Source organism: Pan paniscus, chromosome 10 (assembly GCF_029289425.2).
Source record: "Pan paniscus chromosome 10, NHGRI_mPanPan1-v2.0_pri, whole genome shotgun sequence".
Lineage (NCBI taxonomy): Eukaryota > Metazoa > Chordata > Mammalia > Primates > Hominidae > Pan > Pan paniscus.
The window spans coordinates 108,852,758-108,869,378 of record NC_073259.2 but is presented as its reverse complement, the minus strand read 5'-3'; the positions used below and the strand labels follow the sequence as shown (position 1 = coordinate 108,869,378).

General features: G+C 39.6%; 1 protein-coding gene across 3 annotated transcripts in view; it reads right to left on the bottom strand.

The window, feature by feature from the left end:
• Positions 1-11,498, bottom strand: part of ANO4 (anoctamin 4) — a 337,100-nt gene extending 325,602 nt beyond the window's left edge. For 2 of the 3 annotated variants that reach the window (XM_055096038.3, XM_034934336.4), the window contains exon 1: positions 10,888-11,497. The gene's annotated coding sequence lies outside the window, so the exon portion shown is untranslated. Of the gene's footprint in view, positions 1-10,887 lie in introns of all 3 variants that reach the window. The other variant, XM_055096039.3, reaches the window with a different exon arrangement.
• Positions 11,499-16,621: the final 5,123 nt, after the last annotated feature.

Here is a 16,621-nt window from a genome sequence, read left to right as displayed (position 1 = left end):
GTGGGTCCTCCTCCCAGGGACCTTGTGGCCACATGGTCCTCCAATTCCACTGCTTAGGTTCTATGATACAGACTTAAAATCTAAGTAAATTCCAAATTATAATAACTATCTAAGAGACTGAATTAAAAAAAAGTGAGATCCCTCCAAAAAGATTTACCCTAAAATCATTAATCACAAACAGGAAGAAGAAAGTGATTGCTACAAAGAGAATAAAAGACCTAGGAATAGAGCTAGCAAGGGAAGTGAAGGACCACTTCAAGGAGAACTACAAGCCACTGCTCAAGGAAATAAGAGAGGACACAAACAAATGGATAGGAATAATCAATGCTCATGCTCATGGATAGGAAGAACCAGTATCATGAAAATGGCAATACTGCCCAAAGTAATTTACAGATTCAATATTATTACCATTAAACTACCATTGACATTCTTCACAAAATTAGAAAAAACTATTTTTAAAATTCATATGGAACCAAAAAAGAACCCAAATAGCCAAGACAATCCTAAGCAAAAAGAATAAAGCTGGAGACATCACACTACCAGACTTCAAACTATACTACAAGGCTACAGTAACCAAAACAGCATGGTACTGGTACAAAAACAGACACACAGACCAATGGAACAGAATAGAGAACTCAGAAATAAGACCACACCCCTACAACCATCTGATCTTTGAAAAAACCTGACAAACACTAGCAATGGGGAAAGAATGTCCTATTTAATAAATGGTGCTGGAAGAACTGGCTAGCCATATGCATAAAATAGAAAATGGACTCCTTCTTTACATCTTATACAAAAATTAACTCAAGATAGGTTAAAGACTTAAATGCAAAACCCAACTATAAAAACCCTAGAAGAAAACCTAGGCAATACCATTCAGGACACAGGCATGGGCAAAGACTTCACATGAAAATGCCAACAGCAATTGTAATGAAAGCAAAAACGGACAAATGGGATCTAATTAAACTAAATAACTTCTGAGGAGCAAAATAAACTATCATCAGAGCAAATAGACAACCTACAGAATGGGAGAAAATTTTTTCAATCTATCCATCTGACAAAGGTCTGATCTCCAGAGTCTACAAGGAACTTAAACAAATTTACAAGAAAAAGAAACAAACCACTCCATTAAAAAGTGGGCAAAGGACATGAACAGATACTTCTCAAAAGAAGACATACATGTGGCCAACAAACATGAAAAAAACTCAGCATCACTGATCATTAGATAAATGCAAATCAAAACCACAATGAAATACCATCTCACGCCAGTCAGAAGGGTGATTACTAAAAAGTCAAGAAACGACAGATGCTGTCAAAGTTGTGGAGAAAATGGACTGCTTTTACATTGTTGGTGGGAGTGTAAATTACTTCAGCCATTGCAGAAGACAGTGTAGCAATTCCTCAGAGACCTAGAACCAGAAATACCATTTGACCCACCAATCCCATTACTGGGTATATACCCAAAGAAATATAAATCATTTTATTATAAAGATACATGCATGCATTTGTTCACTGCAGCACTGTTCACAATAGCAAAGACATGGAACCAACCTAAATGCCCATCAAAGATAGACTGGCTAAAGGAAATGTCGTATATATATACCATGGAATGCTATGCAGCCATAAAAAGGAACAAGATCATGTCCTTCTCAAGGACATGAATGGAGCTGGAAGCCATTATCCTCAGCAAACTAACACAGGAACAGAAAACCAAACACCATGTGTTCTCACTTGTAAGTGGGAGCTCAATGATGAGAAAACATGGACACACTGTGAGGAACAACACACACTGGGGCCTGTCAGTGTGGGCAGGGCAAGTATCAGGAAGAATAGCTAATGGATGCTGGGCTTAATACCCAGGTGGTGGGTTGATCTGGGCAGCAAACCACCCTGGTACACGTTTACCTGTGTAACAAACCTGCACATCCTGCACATTACCGCAGAACTTAAAAGTTGAAGAAGAAAAAAAAAAAGCTCTGCTAAGGGGGAAAATACATATATACATGTGAGAACTTCTCTAAACCACTAACACCAGAGAGACAAGTAATGGTAATAACAGGTTAACAATTGTTAGATAATGCAATCATCTTGCAGGCACTGTGCTAAGGGCTCTCCATGGACTATTTCATTTACCACTCATAACAACTCTGAGGTAGGGGTTATTAGTTAATCTCATTTTTATAATTGAGGACAATGATGCAAGGAGACCAGCTCACTTGCCCAAGGTCCAAAGGTGAGTAAGTGGCAGAGTAAGGATGGGTACAATGTCTGCCCCAGAGCCCAGGCACTCCACCGCTAGGAGACATTTTCCTTTAAATCCTAATTATTTTAGAAGCAAGGTAGAAAGTATTGACTAAAGGCTTGCTTGCAGTAAAATGGAACATTGATGCTGAATTAAAGATCCCACAAAATATAGGATGGGAATATTGGGAAATCCCTAAATATTGTTTTTTATCTCGAGGCACCATTTCCACTAACCAGCTCACTCAGATGTTCTATATTGGGCAGAATTTGTTCTTGTAAATGTTGTTTATTCACTGACATTTATCTCACTGGTTTTATCCTCCCTACCTCCCTTCCTCCCAAAGAGAAATTCCTTGCTCAATTTTTGCATGTTCACTTTCTAATTCACTCCCGTCTCTTCTCTGAATGAGCTCTGCTCATGGGTGATCCCACCATTTCTCTGCTCCCGGGGTTGGAGTTCCCTATACTCCAAGCTCCCATCCTCTCAGAACACCCCAAACTGCTCCTCTCAGAGTCAAGTGAGGGACAGATCCATTTCCATCCCATGTTCCTCTAAATTCTGACAACTTTAGTCTTGAGAAAAATACTAGTGGGCTTTGATGTCCGTAGTACTTTTCTTTAAATCAATTCAAGAAGTAAATGCTTCATTATAACTTTTGTTCACAGTACTCCAATTATTTCAAAAGCTGCTTTTATCTAGGAGGAAAAAAACCCTCAAGATGGTGGTTTATCATAGAATTGTCAGAAAGTGAATATAAAAATAGGCAGCTAAAAACAATGAGTGGAGAGAAGAAAATAACCTAACCATAATGCGTAAGTTAAATAACTTCAAAGAGAACCAAATGTGAAGATAATAGCAGCCAAAGCATTCTTCATTTTTTTTCCCTCCATAGCACTGATCACCATCTGACTTGCTTCGTATTTGCTAATGTGTTTTTCTGTCTCCCCCTCCCACTCTGACCAGAATGTTAGCTCCATGAAGGCAGGAAGTTGACTGTTTTGTCCACTGCTGTTTCTTGCCCCTGAAACATAGTACGTGCTCGATTAAGTACTTGTGGAGTGAGCAAATGAATGAATGAATGCAGCTTCTTTTCTACCACATCATCTCTCACTCCACAAGCAAAATTTATTTGCTTTCATGCTCTGGTCAAGATATCTAGAGATCTTCCTCCAAATTCTTCAATTTTTTAGACTAATTTCAAGGTGGAGAGTCATCTGGTCAGATCTAATTATGAGATGCAGAAAACCTACCAACTTACCATTCCCTAAGAATATGTTCACTCATTCTTTTAGGAAAAAGAAAGGAGGGACAAGGCAAGCAGAAATCATATTTTGATGATGAATTGAATCTATCACAGACAGAATTTTCCAAGCCACTTTTTCACCTACATGAAACAAACTTACACATGCATATCTCACTGGTTCATAAAACAACTGTATTCCTTGTAAATAGCACAAAGTTAACTGTCAAATAAAAAAATAACTAAATTTTTACAGTAGAAATACAGCACCAAAGACCCAGGGGGTTTTCCACACCCTGGACAGTTTGTTAACAGGCACCTCAGTGATCTCAATGCTAAACTCCCTTCAGGTCTAAACTGATTGATTTAAGTCAGACTTCCTGGCTTCACTTCCTTGTGATGACTTTGAATGGCAAAGTGTACCCTCAAGGGCAAAAGGGATGGGTGAGAAAAAAACGTGTTATGCAGTTATGTACTGCGCAACTGCTCTCCTTCCCTGCAGAATACAGACTTTTGATTTAATTAAACCTGAGAAGAGATTCCAAACAAATTTCCATTTGGCATTTTACAGACCCTATTAACTATCCTCCAACTTTCAAAAATAATAAACAGCATTTAGAGTTCCTGATACCATTCCCGTCTCCCCACACAACGTTCCTCATCTTTCCTTGCATTTTCCACCTTCCCTCCACCCCACCCCCCAGCCCCTGTTCCATCAAAGTCACCTGATTGCTGGCACGACCATCATAACTTTAAGTTCCTTCTCAAGCCAGCCCCTCTGTCTAGAATGCCCTTTCTACCCCCTGCCTTATCTGCAAGTATACAGCTGACTACAGTCTCTGTTTATAGCAGTCAGCCTCATTACCAGTCATTGACACATGGGACAAACCCTCACTAGTTTGTGGCTTTCTGGAGGATAGGAATTGTGCTTTTAAAAAAAAAAAAAAATCTTTCATTCCTTGGTACTTAATGCAATGCTTTGCTTATAGAAGGCACTTAATAAATTTTCATTGTTTACTTTGCTGAAACTCATTTGAAAGCAGAAACATTTCCTGGGGTTTTGAATAGAATTTCTAATGAACTACATCAGGATGTCTGCCAATCTCTTTATCCTTCTCAGTATAATTCATAGTCACATCGGTTTGAAAAATTAAACTCTCCACATAGAGCAGAAGCTGCCAATGACAGCACCATAGGTTTTAGATGGTGATTCCCATCTGTTTGTTCAAGGATTATTGGTTATCTGCTCTACAGCAGTCACTAAACCAAGATTTGAGGTACAGAACATATAGTCCCTGCCCTCAAGAAACAAAAAGTCTGTTTGAGAGAGAGAGAGAGAGACAAGTAGACAAACAGTCTGTAAGGTCCTGAGGGATACAGAACAACAGAGATAGTATACCTAGCTCAGCTCTGGGCAAAAGAAGTCAATAAGGATGGCAAGTGTCAAAACACTTCCAAGGGAGATGACATCAAATTTGCTTTGAAAGTTTAGTCTGAAGAGAGAAGAGGAAATAGCATGTGCAAAGGCACTGAGGCAAGTGAGAGCACTGTAAATTTCTGAGTATTGCAAATGGTTTTGGTACTCCTAGAACATTCCATGGAACTTCGGAACCAGACATAGAACAAGGAAGCAAGGACTGTACACTGTTATGGGCCTGATATGCAAGGCAAAGGAGTGTGGTATTTAATCTGTGATTTGTTCCATGGACACTGTGCTATCCAGGCTGTCAGTTTAAGATTCTAGGAAACAGGTAAGTTTTATCAAAGACACGAATTGTCATTTCATGAATCACAATAATAGTGCAAATAAGTTTAGCTAATTTGTCTCTTCAGTCAGGTCACAAAATCAGAAGCTAAAAATAATATCTTCGAAAATTGGAAGATATGTCACCATGACGAAAAGAATTTCTCAATGGAATAACCACAGGGAAAAAAATCTGCCCAAGCAAACTATTTTTCAACCAGATTCTTTGAGAAATTGTGAATCAGTAAATAGAACACTGGCTGACAATGAAAAGACAACCAACTCCATGAAGTATAAGTAGACTCTGAATTCCTCAAGAGGAGTGGATGTGTCTGGCTGTCTCACCACTAGATCTCTGCTGCTTGGCAGTAGGGTGGACACAATAGGTGCTCAGTAAGTAACAGGTAAATGAGTGAATGGTGAAGGAATTAATTCACAAACATCACCCCCTCTATACAGAAATCAATGATCATTTAAATAGTTTAAGCAAAGGGGAAAAACTATGCATAGTTTTTGTAAAATTCTTTAAATGTTTATAGGAAAAGCAGAATTTCAACATAAAAATGCATTTCCACACAAGCATAAACAAATTACCATAAACATTTGCTTGATATGACTCACTCTGACTGGTACAGCCACGTAATCTGCATGAAATGAACCCAGAAATAATGGACACCAGTGAGACAGATGCCACAAAGCAGATTTGTGAACAATGAATGGCACAGTGTCAGCTGTGTATCATGGAAGGGGCCCCACACTGGGAATGGAGCAGGGTTCTGAGTAAATGAATGCACCTTACACTAAAGTCATCCTGCCCAGGTGCTATGTGAGTCTCCAGCCTTGGGGAAGTCATATCACTTCCTTAACTTCTGTGGAATGAGAGGATTAGGTAAATTGCTCCTTAAGGTTCCTTTTGGTTTTTTTTGAGACGGAGTCTTGCTCTGTTGCCAGGCTGGAGTGCAATGGCGCAATCTCGGCTCACTGCAACCTCCGCCTCCTGGGTTCAAGTGATTCTCTTACCTCAGCCTCCTGAGTAGCTGGGATTACAGGCGCGCCCCACCATGCCCAGCTAATTTTTGTATTTTTCGTAAGATGGAGTTTCACCATGTTGGCCAGGATGGTCTCGATCTCTTGACCTCATGATCTGCCCACCTCGGCCTCCCAAAGTGCTGGGATTTACAGGCATGGGCCACCGCCCCTGGCCAAGGTCCTTTTTGATAAACACAAGAGACTTTCCAAAATGTGCCAGGATAAGCAGATAGTCATCATATACATATTCACCCTGTTCATGAAGGGTACCATGATCACACTTTTCTGAGTAACACTGATGCTCACGTCACTGTCACAGTTCTGGGGACTTTGCAGGGTCAAAGGAAGTTACAGCCTACTCCCTCCAGGAATGTCTAATATGGGTCAATTGTCTTAGAAATAATCGTTCATCTAGTAGCAAATAGAAGTGAATTAATACTTCACAATTTTTAATGGCTGGGTTACAGTCCTCTGGGATTATCTGGTCCAAGCTTCATGTAGCAGATACAGAATTTGAGTCACACAGCCAGTTAGTGGTGGGGGCTGAACTGGAATCCAAGGGGCTTGAAGATATCTCTCTGTGACTGGCTGTGGTCTCTGATGGTCTCCAGACACTCACTCCCTCTCTGACACTCACAGGAGGTCCCCTGTGGGGGACCAACAGGAAAGATGTAAGTAACTGAATTCCTACTGTATTACATTATGTCTGCTTTCTATAAGAATGGCTGCTGGCTCACACACACCAAAAGGTCAGTCAGCAGATGCCTAATTAAGGGTTAAAGATTTCTATTAGAGAAAAAGCCCACAAAACCTGTCATTATGTGTTTTTACATTTCTTCGCTCTTCAGACTTAAGAGCAAACAGCCTGACTGGAGAATTAAATGCTAAATATAGGAAGAATGTTCCCCTTTCGTCTTGCATTATTTTGGGGCTGTGATTTGGTTCTCCTCCAAAATTCTGCCATCTCCCTCCAACTCCTAAGAAGTATAACTTGCAATATAAACATTTATGACAGTCTGGATAGATTATTATGCTACTGAGGACATGTTTTTTTCCCTGCAAAACTGATCTAGTAACGACAGTCCTAAATGAATTTAGTAGGGAGGCACAGATCAAAAATACAGTATTCAACACAGCTCATGAAGCATTTCTCCTATTTTATACAATCTGCCTGAGTTGCCAATTGAATTGCAAGTTCCTTTCCAAGTAGATTACCAGAGCTGGTGCTAGAAGTAGTTCTGAATCTCTGCTGAAGAACAGTCTTCCCTCTAAGAAGCCTCATGTGGGAGTCGCACATAACTCTTTGTACTCTGTAAAAGGGGCTCAAAGAGATGGTAAAAGGGATTATATTGGCTAAATAATATTGGGAAAAGCAACATAAAAATTCAGCCAACATTCTAATGATATGGTTCATTCAGTTACCAAAGAAAAGCTGTATCACATAATCAAATGATTTTACTTTATAACACCCATAAACTCCCCCTCTTAACACAAAGACCTTTTAGACAGTAAACATATCAAGGTTTGAGGGCAGTCCAACCTAGACAGATCCAGAATGTCATTAATTAAAATGCAAAATCAATTCTATTTCTGGTCCTGGTAATCAACTATGGAAAACAGTTTCGATGATAAGAATGCCTGCAGAAGTATGAGGTTATATTTATACTAACAGAAACAATTTCTTCCCTCAGTTACATGATTACGGTTTCAACATTTGGAGTTTGGTTACTAAAAGAAAAGCTGTAATCAACTCTTCATTAATTGTTGTACCTTTTTCACTGTCTGAGTTTGTCTGTGTATATGTAGGCATGTTCACATATATAAAATGGCAAAAGTGAAGAAGAGAGAAAGCAGAAGGCAAGAGGACTTTAAAATGGAGACTTGGTTTATAATTTAAGCGGCAAGTTTCAAATTAAACCACCACCAAAAGAAACAGTGAAAGCACAGTTTTGATGATAGTTGTAATTAAAGAGTGTAAAAAAAAAAGAATAACTGCATCAACTGCATCTACACCAATCTAGGTGTTTCCAGACCCATTTTAAATAACTTCAATTTGCTAAGTCTGCAAGCAAAATCAGTTGCAAGGCATAGCAGCAAAATAAATACACACAAAATGTTGCAGTGACTTCATCACACCAAGAGGCTACAGGCTCCGCTCAGCACAGCTTTTATCAATTTTTCCTGCAGTAGTTTTCTATACTGCTTTCAGAGACCCTGCAAAGGAATTAACATGACACCATGCTGTGAGACAAGGAAATGCTGAAAAATGCACTCTCCCAATTCAAAGAAATTCTTAAAGGCATTATCTGGAAGTGGGGTCTAGGAAGTGGGGAAATCCTTACCAAAAAAAAAAAAAGCCAGTTAAAGCAATATCTGAGGAATTTTCCTTCTGTTCTCTAAATGGGCATGCTACAACAATTTTTTTAAGTATATACAATTGACACAGTACAAACAACAGTACATTTGTATACACGCTTGTATATGTGTATATATATATATATATACACACACATATATATAAACAATTGCACATATATATACAATTCTGATTGCATAGGTACACAATCTGTTTAGAAAAATAAAGGAAACCTAAATAATGTTTTTTCTCAAGGCTAAAGTTGCTACTAATTAAAATGAAATATGTTCTAAATGACTCTGAAATTGCCTGCAGTGGGAAATACTGAGTCTATTTCCATGACACCCAAGCTGATTCTAACACTTTCCATCTTAATGAGTATCCTCAGTTGAGTTACCAGGCACTATATAACATCCTTTCAATTAGAAAAAGAAAAAAAGATTAAGCAAAGTAAGAACACTCCATTAAGGATGAAAGTAAACAGCTAAACATTAAAGAATTAAAGAGGAAGCAGAGCAGTATGACAGTCAAATTACAATACAGTATTGCCGCGAACCACAATCGACTGTAGGGAAGAGTGGATATTAGAACAGCTAAGCCAAGCAATGCTGATAATATTTTAAAAATTGTTTTGAATTTTTTTTTTTTTTTGCTGTTAACCTCTGTGCTGGTTTTACTCTTGAACAGGGCTAACATGTAAACATCTACAAATTCTTGTTTTTTATTTATGCTTTTACAAATGCAAGGAACCCTTCACTGAAATAAAAAACAAACAAAAACAGAACAACAACAAACGCATCTACTTTGGACCCAGAGAAGAAGGTAAAGGCATATGTCTGATGTCATCACCACTATTTTAAGAAAAATCCACATGAACAGGGGACATAAAAGTAGTGAAAATGAGCATGACAGTTAAGGAACTTTACATTCCAAACTCCCAAAGAGCAGGAGGAGAGACTGGAAATTTCACCCCACATTCTCTCCCCTCACTTATCACAAAAAATCACATTGTATTAGTTCAGTACCTTATGAATCAGAGACACAGTACCTTATGAATCAGAGACTGAATTACATTTGGCAAGACCCCTCTCTAGAGTGAAATGGACCAGAATGGAAAAACCTACACAAATAAGATAACCCACCTCCGGTCCAAGACTTGAAAATAACTAAATAGAATTACAACTGCGAAGCTATTCTTTGGAATGATGCTTTGACCAAAATAGTTCGACACACCTGCTACCAAAAAAAAAAAAAAAAAAAAAAATCCCTGTTAAGAGAGACTCCTGCAATGCACAGGAGTGAAACTACTAAAATGTTCTTGGTTTCCTTTGGGCGTCAAGAAGCTGCCAGTAATAGACTTGAAGTTGTGATGCTCTTTGCAGCAAACCTCAGGAGACCAGGTGAAAAATTAGGGCACTATTGTAAGAGTAATGCCCCTGGAATAAACAATCTGCCACATCCACAGTCTTCGTCAGAAACCTGCTTATGTTCTCCTAGAAAAGTCTAACCATTCTAATAACCTCAAAGTATTTTAACTCCTAGCAGGAGGACAAAACTATGTTGTCAACTCAAAAATGTTCCTGTCATCACTGCCCTACCACTCTCTGAAGAGCCTGCAAAATATGGTTTGCAGAACTGGGTACCCTGAGACTCAGAAGGGAAAGAAGCAATGAGGTCATGCAGTCTACTCCGTCTGCCAGCTCAGGATTCCTCCTGCTGAGAATGTTCCTGCCCAAGTTGTAAACCCCACAAGATATAGGGTCATCCCAGACCCACACGGGCAGGTGCAGAAAACACAGCTGCCCACAGCAGACTCAACATAACTCACACGTGTGTGCTCATCTTTACCCAGAAAGATGGAAGAGTTTGCTATGTGGGCAGGTCACCCCTGGCCCTTCTGATCCTGAGTGAGTGCCCCTGGCACACTGAGGATTCATCCTGCCCAAATTTGTCAGTCATCCTCCACAGATTCCCTGCACGCTGCTGCAGTTTACCATCGTGAACACATTTCCCCGGCTGCTGCTTCAAGGACAAAGACAGAGCACTTATATTCGTATCACAGCAGAAGAGCTCACGTTTATGGAAAAAGGATAAAAAGACAAACACTCCAGGCAAATGACCCCTGGCATTTTTGAAGCTGGATCATCCCAGACAAGATCCATGAAAACAGAGGAAATGCAGAAGGAAGGTCACTAAGCTTAGCTGGGAAGAGGGGGAACGAACGGTTCAGTTCACTGCAGCAACAGAGCAGCTCATTCAATGTAAGCACTTACCATAAAAATAGAAAGAGTCAACAGAAGGAGAAGGGATCCTTCCTCAGTGCCTTGGTGTCTTCGGCAGAAAGAAATCCACTGTGAACCTCCAGGCTCCAGTCGGGAGGAGGCCAGCAAAGTGATGACAGGCAATAAAACCACCACACACAAGTCCTTTTCAGCCTCCCCTCGGGCCGTATGCAGTTGTTTGTGCTGTAAAAACCCTGAGAAGTCTGGAACAGGACTCTCCCGAGAGCGAGCCGGAGTGAAAGCAGCCTGGTGGATTTCACCACCGTCTCAGAGCATCACGCCCAGGACTGGTCCTCCCCCTCCCCAGGTGCAGGGGAGGCATGGTCGGGGGAGGGTGGGCACTAGGCTGGGCTAGGAAAGGCGAGAAGAGGGATGAAAAGGAGTCTCTTTAGAGTGGAAGGAACTGCCGGAGAGAACATCAGTATTCCATATCAGTTATTGCCAGCGACCAATCAGCCCAGCCAGGGGGCCGTGTCAGTGTGACAAGAGAGCAGCAGATGACAGCCAGTTCTGAGAGCGGCAGGACAACCCCCTGCCTGGAAAAGAAATTTGGGAGGATTGGCAACTTATCCTCTCCACTGCTGCTGTTAATGTTTGCTTGTATTTAACAAAGATCTAAAGCCCCATAGTTACACTAGCCATGCAGGAAGTTTTTGAGGCATCCCACAGCATCTCTGCAAGAAGCCAGACTTGAAGTCCCCTAAATGATGTCTGATGGCATGTCACAGTCCAGACAGCCCTACTGATGTGCCTTCAAGGGGTCATCATGAGTACAGTAATGGCGCTTTGGACCTAAGCTTCTTTATGCCCAAAGTGCAGGATAAGATGACCAGTGACCCGGCTTTCTATTTCAGAAGTGAAAAATTTAAGACAGAGAAGGGTCAAAGGTCTCTCCAGGAATTTGACTGTCAATCTTCATTAGTTTTCTTGTATAATATAGGTATAGAAATATTGTTAGAGGTGAGCTTCTGAAGATAGTTAACATGTCCCTTTTAGAGCTCTTAAATCACCTATAAGACAAAATATGTGTTGGGGATAAACAATAATAACAATTCATAAGCACACTGAAAATTGAGAAATTCTGATTTACACTACCAGAAGGAGCAAAGGAGCAAATCTCTTGGTGATAAATGAAGGATGCGTGGAGGACTCTAAACTTTTCCTACTTCCCTTTTCCCCTATTCTAATATTGAACTTATAAACTTTGTCCATATATATTAATTAATTTGTATTTGGTTGTGATGATTACATTATATAGGGATGTAGTTTCTGAAGTTAAATGCCAGTTTAATTGGACTCCACAGTAAAACTTCAGAACTTTTTGTAAGATGGGGAGATTGTCTTGGGCCACCTTTTTATCACTGCAGAAAAGATAACTCCCTTTAGTCAGTCAAGAGTTAACAGGAATATACAAATGCCCTCAGGTTTTGTTTTCTGTTTTTTTTTTTCCAGGTGACTTACATGATGTAGAGTTTTTAATTTTAGTTGTCTGTTTTTACCTAGAAGTTGGAATACCATTTGCACATTTTGCTGTGATCTCTACCCGTAGGCAAGCTGACTTTGGGGAGCCTGAATACCACAGCTTAAAAGGAAGGGCTGGGCTCCAAGGAAGCAGATAACTCAGCACCAAAATGAGTCACAGCAGAAGGCCATAAAAAATGTTCCACATCAAAGATGAACATAATAAAGTGAAATTTTTTAAACGAAGAAGAAAGGATAGTTTGCCAGGGAAGTCCTTGTAAATTATATAAGGAAAACCTGGGAGACTTCGATTCTCAAATGCTGTTTTGTTATTCTCCTCAGTTCAACTCAAATCAGCAAACATTTGAAGAACATCAATTATGCATCAGGGCTACAGAGATGAGTCCTTGCCTTCAAGAAGTTTACAGTCTCATGGACAAATTTAAATCTTCTTCTTGAAATTTCAACACTATGATTCTTGCCAAGACAGAAAATGTTCTACTATTTTAATGTTCTTCAGATTAAACCAATCCATGAGGCTGGACTTTAGCCTCAAAGCTCTGAATTAGCCTAGTTAGATGTTTGTCATAACCGAAGCCATTCAGGAAATATAAATGCACAAATAATTTTTGAAATCTAATTAATATATGAGAAGGTTCTTTAACTGAATGTTTGTTTTTATCTGCATTAACGGCTTCTGACACCGTAAAAGCATGGGCAGTATATCAAGAATATACTTAATAAGGGAATATTATTTAAAGCTCCTAAATGAATTGAGATTAATACTGTTGATGAAACGGGTTCATACCTTGAATACACAGCATTATAATGATGCATGAAATGGAAAATACTGCAGAAATACAAATTATCTAGTGGATTAAGTAACTGCACATCTATATGACAATTGATCAATAAAAATAGGTATTCCAGTTATTAACTCAAACGCCATTAATTTTTAAAGTTTGGTCTCTTTATTCCTCTCTACTAAAAAAATGACAGAAAATGCCTCCCATTTCAGATAGCAACAACATTAATTTTTGTAATGTACAGATTGTTTATACAAGTCAATTAAACTTGGGATGATATCAGCGATTGTGTCTTGTTCACTGGTGTAGAACTGGTGTAGTACTTAACATATAATAGGTTCTCAATCAGTATTTGTTGGATCGATGGCCATTTGAATGGCCAAAAGAATCTGGCTAAAATTCTACAACAGCACGATTTAATGCCTTTTTCCTGACTACAAGATAAACTGAATTATGTACCTGTATCTGCCACTTATTTAAAAAGAAATAAGATAGCTTTTTCAGGAACTTTGTTTCACAGAAGCTTGTTGACAGAACTTTCTAAAGGCTAAAAGACAAGGATTCTTCAAGCTCAGTCTTTCAACACCAGGGCAGACACAGTTCATGGGAAGTGGGTTCTGTGTTCTGTAACTAGCCTAAGGAGAAAAAGTGAAAATATGCCTATTTTCCAGACCACCAAGAGGGTAGGTGGCCACATAATTCCATTTTTGACATCGGAATATTTTAACGGAGGTATGAGAATTGGGACTTTTAAATAACTTTCTGCCAATTAATGGTTTTGAAAACTAAGTTATAATCTGCATAAGGAAAAGTCTGTGTCTCTTCCATCTAACTTCTGAAAGCAAGTGTCTAAAATAACTAAACCCCACCATGTGCCAGAGTTGACTCCAATGGCTCCACCTATCTTTCCAGGCCTTTGCAGCACCCATAATGTAAGTATTATGTACACTGGGGCACCTGGGGCTCAGGGAGGCTGAAAACGCTCACCCAAGTGGCAAAGACAATGTAGGAACAACTGGAACAGCCTCAGAGCTTCCTTTTACATGGAGACACTGATTTGAACATAGGAGGGGGTCCCCCAAGAATGCTTTTAGACTAAATGTATGAGACAATAGGGGACCCTTCCCACCATGTTACATGAATTTGGATGAGGTGGGAATGACACAAGTCCAAGTTGAAGCCGAAACTTCTTTTACCTCAGAGATTAAATGTAAATCTTTTATGTAACAAAAAATGAATTCCTAATGCTTATAAATTAAAGAGAAAATAATTTGTATTTGTTGATTTTTGTTTCTCAACTCTGACCCTATAATTACCATTTTTTTTTTTTTTTTTTTGGAGACAGAGTCTCGCTCTGCCATCCAGCCTGGAGTGCAGTGGTGCGATCTCGGCTCACTGCAACCTCTGCCTCCCGGGTTTAAGCAATTCTCCTGCCTCAGCCTCCCGAGTAACTGGGACCACAGGTGCATGCCACCATACCCAGTGGGACCACAGCTGCACGCCACCACGCCTGGCTAATTTTCTGTATTGTAGTAGAGACAGGGTTTCACCGTGTTGCCCAGGCTAGTCTCGAACTCCTGAGCTCAGGCAATCCACCTGCCTCAGCCTCCCAAAGTGCTAGGATTACAGGCATGAACCACCACACCCAGCCTTGAATTACATTTTAAGGCCAAGAGGAATAGTCCTTACTTACTAGAATAATACTATAGAGGGAAAGAATATTCTAGAAAAGTGTGGGACTGACACACATATTAAAGTATGGTCCCTCACTAAATTCTAAAATCCTAATTATCCTTCAGCATTCAGCAGGAGACCTGAAATGGAGAGAGGATAGGTTGAACTGCTAATGTTTCCCTATCAGAGGTCACTGGCTGCTAATAATTTCCCCAAAGTGCTTAGTAGGCAGGTTTGCAAATAGCAACAACCATTCCAAATAGTAGGTATCTGCAGCACATAAATATAATGAGAGCATCCAAGTCTTCAAAAATTTGTTTGCACAGTCAGCATTCCTTAGCCTGAAGAATCCTATGGGATCATCAAAATCAAATCATACAGAAAGAATCCATAAGATCACAGACCTATAATTTTTTCTTTTTTTTTTCTGAAGATAGAAAAATAAATCAGTGGCTGACTTAAATAGTCAGGGAGAATTAGGCTGAGTCTGGTGAAGCCAAAATAAGAAGTATGTGTGTGTGCACCAATGTTAGAAAATTAGCGTGTGCATTTAAAATCCAACTGGAGTGTCTGCACATCCAATCAGTACTTAAGTCTTACCAATGTTACCTCTAAACTTCTTCTCAACACAGAATTAGGGGCTGCAACCAATTTTTTTCTTTTAAACTATTATAATGGTTTCTAAACTCTCCTTGGTTCCAATCTGACCTACCTTAGCCATTAGAATTTTCTTTCTAAAATACAACAAATATAATCATGCCATCCCCTTGCTAACAGGTCTGGGATGATCAGGCCAAATACACCCACTTCTGCACCTGACATTCAAAGCCCTCTGCAACCTGACTTCAGTCTACATTTCCAGCATAATTTCCCACCATTACTTCCTATATTATCTCATGCTCTGGTTACACCTGTTGCTATTCCCCACAGACACTGTATTCTTCTATTGCCATAATCCTTTTTTCCTAGAATAGCCTTCCTGCTTCCCTCCCTGGAGAATCCCTCCCCACCACTATCAATCATCCTTCAAGGCCCAGTTCAATGCCATCTTCATGGTGAGGCCATCCTCAAATTCCCCAAAATGACTTACTTAATCGCTTCTTCCTCTGTGTTTCCGCAGTGTTTTTTCTCGTCTTTTTATCAAATACAAATAGCAGATAACACTGTGCTAAATTAGTACCTTTTAACCTATTTAAGTGGGACCCTTTGATATTTCCAGTGTCTGACACACAATAGGAGCTCAATAAGTACACAAAGAATGAATCCACCTTTCATGCCTCTTCCTTACAGTCCAAAGCACTTTGAAGAAAGGACAAACTTGTTTTCCAGGAATTCATGCCTACAAGCTTATGAACCATATATATCTCCTCCTTCAACCAGGAGTTTCTATGGTTTAAGTAAAGAGCACTGAATTAGAATCACAACAGCCATGTCCCAGCTCAGTGCCCTGTGTCACCTCAGGCAATCTCTTAACTTAAATGAGAAGCATAAAACTTGTTCTGCTTATCTTTGAGAACTTTTCTGAGCTACAAATGAGGTGCTGTATGATAAAGAACTTTACAAACTATAAAAGCATATGGTAGTAGGCATAGTTATTGTCACCGTTGTCATCATTGCTTTATAATTGTTATTGTTGCTAATATACCAAAAAAGCCATTGCAAATTTTGTTAAGATAGGTATTCGATGCAAGCAGCCTAGGAGGCCAGTGACTCAGCACTTATGTCATTCCAAGTGCCTTGCTTCAGTCCTGCTGGTCTGCAGTTAAGATGAGGCGGAAAGAGTG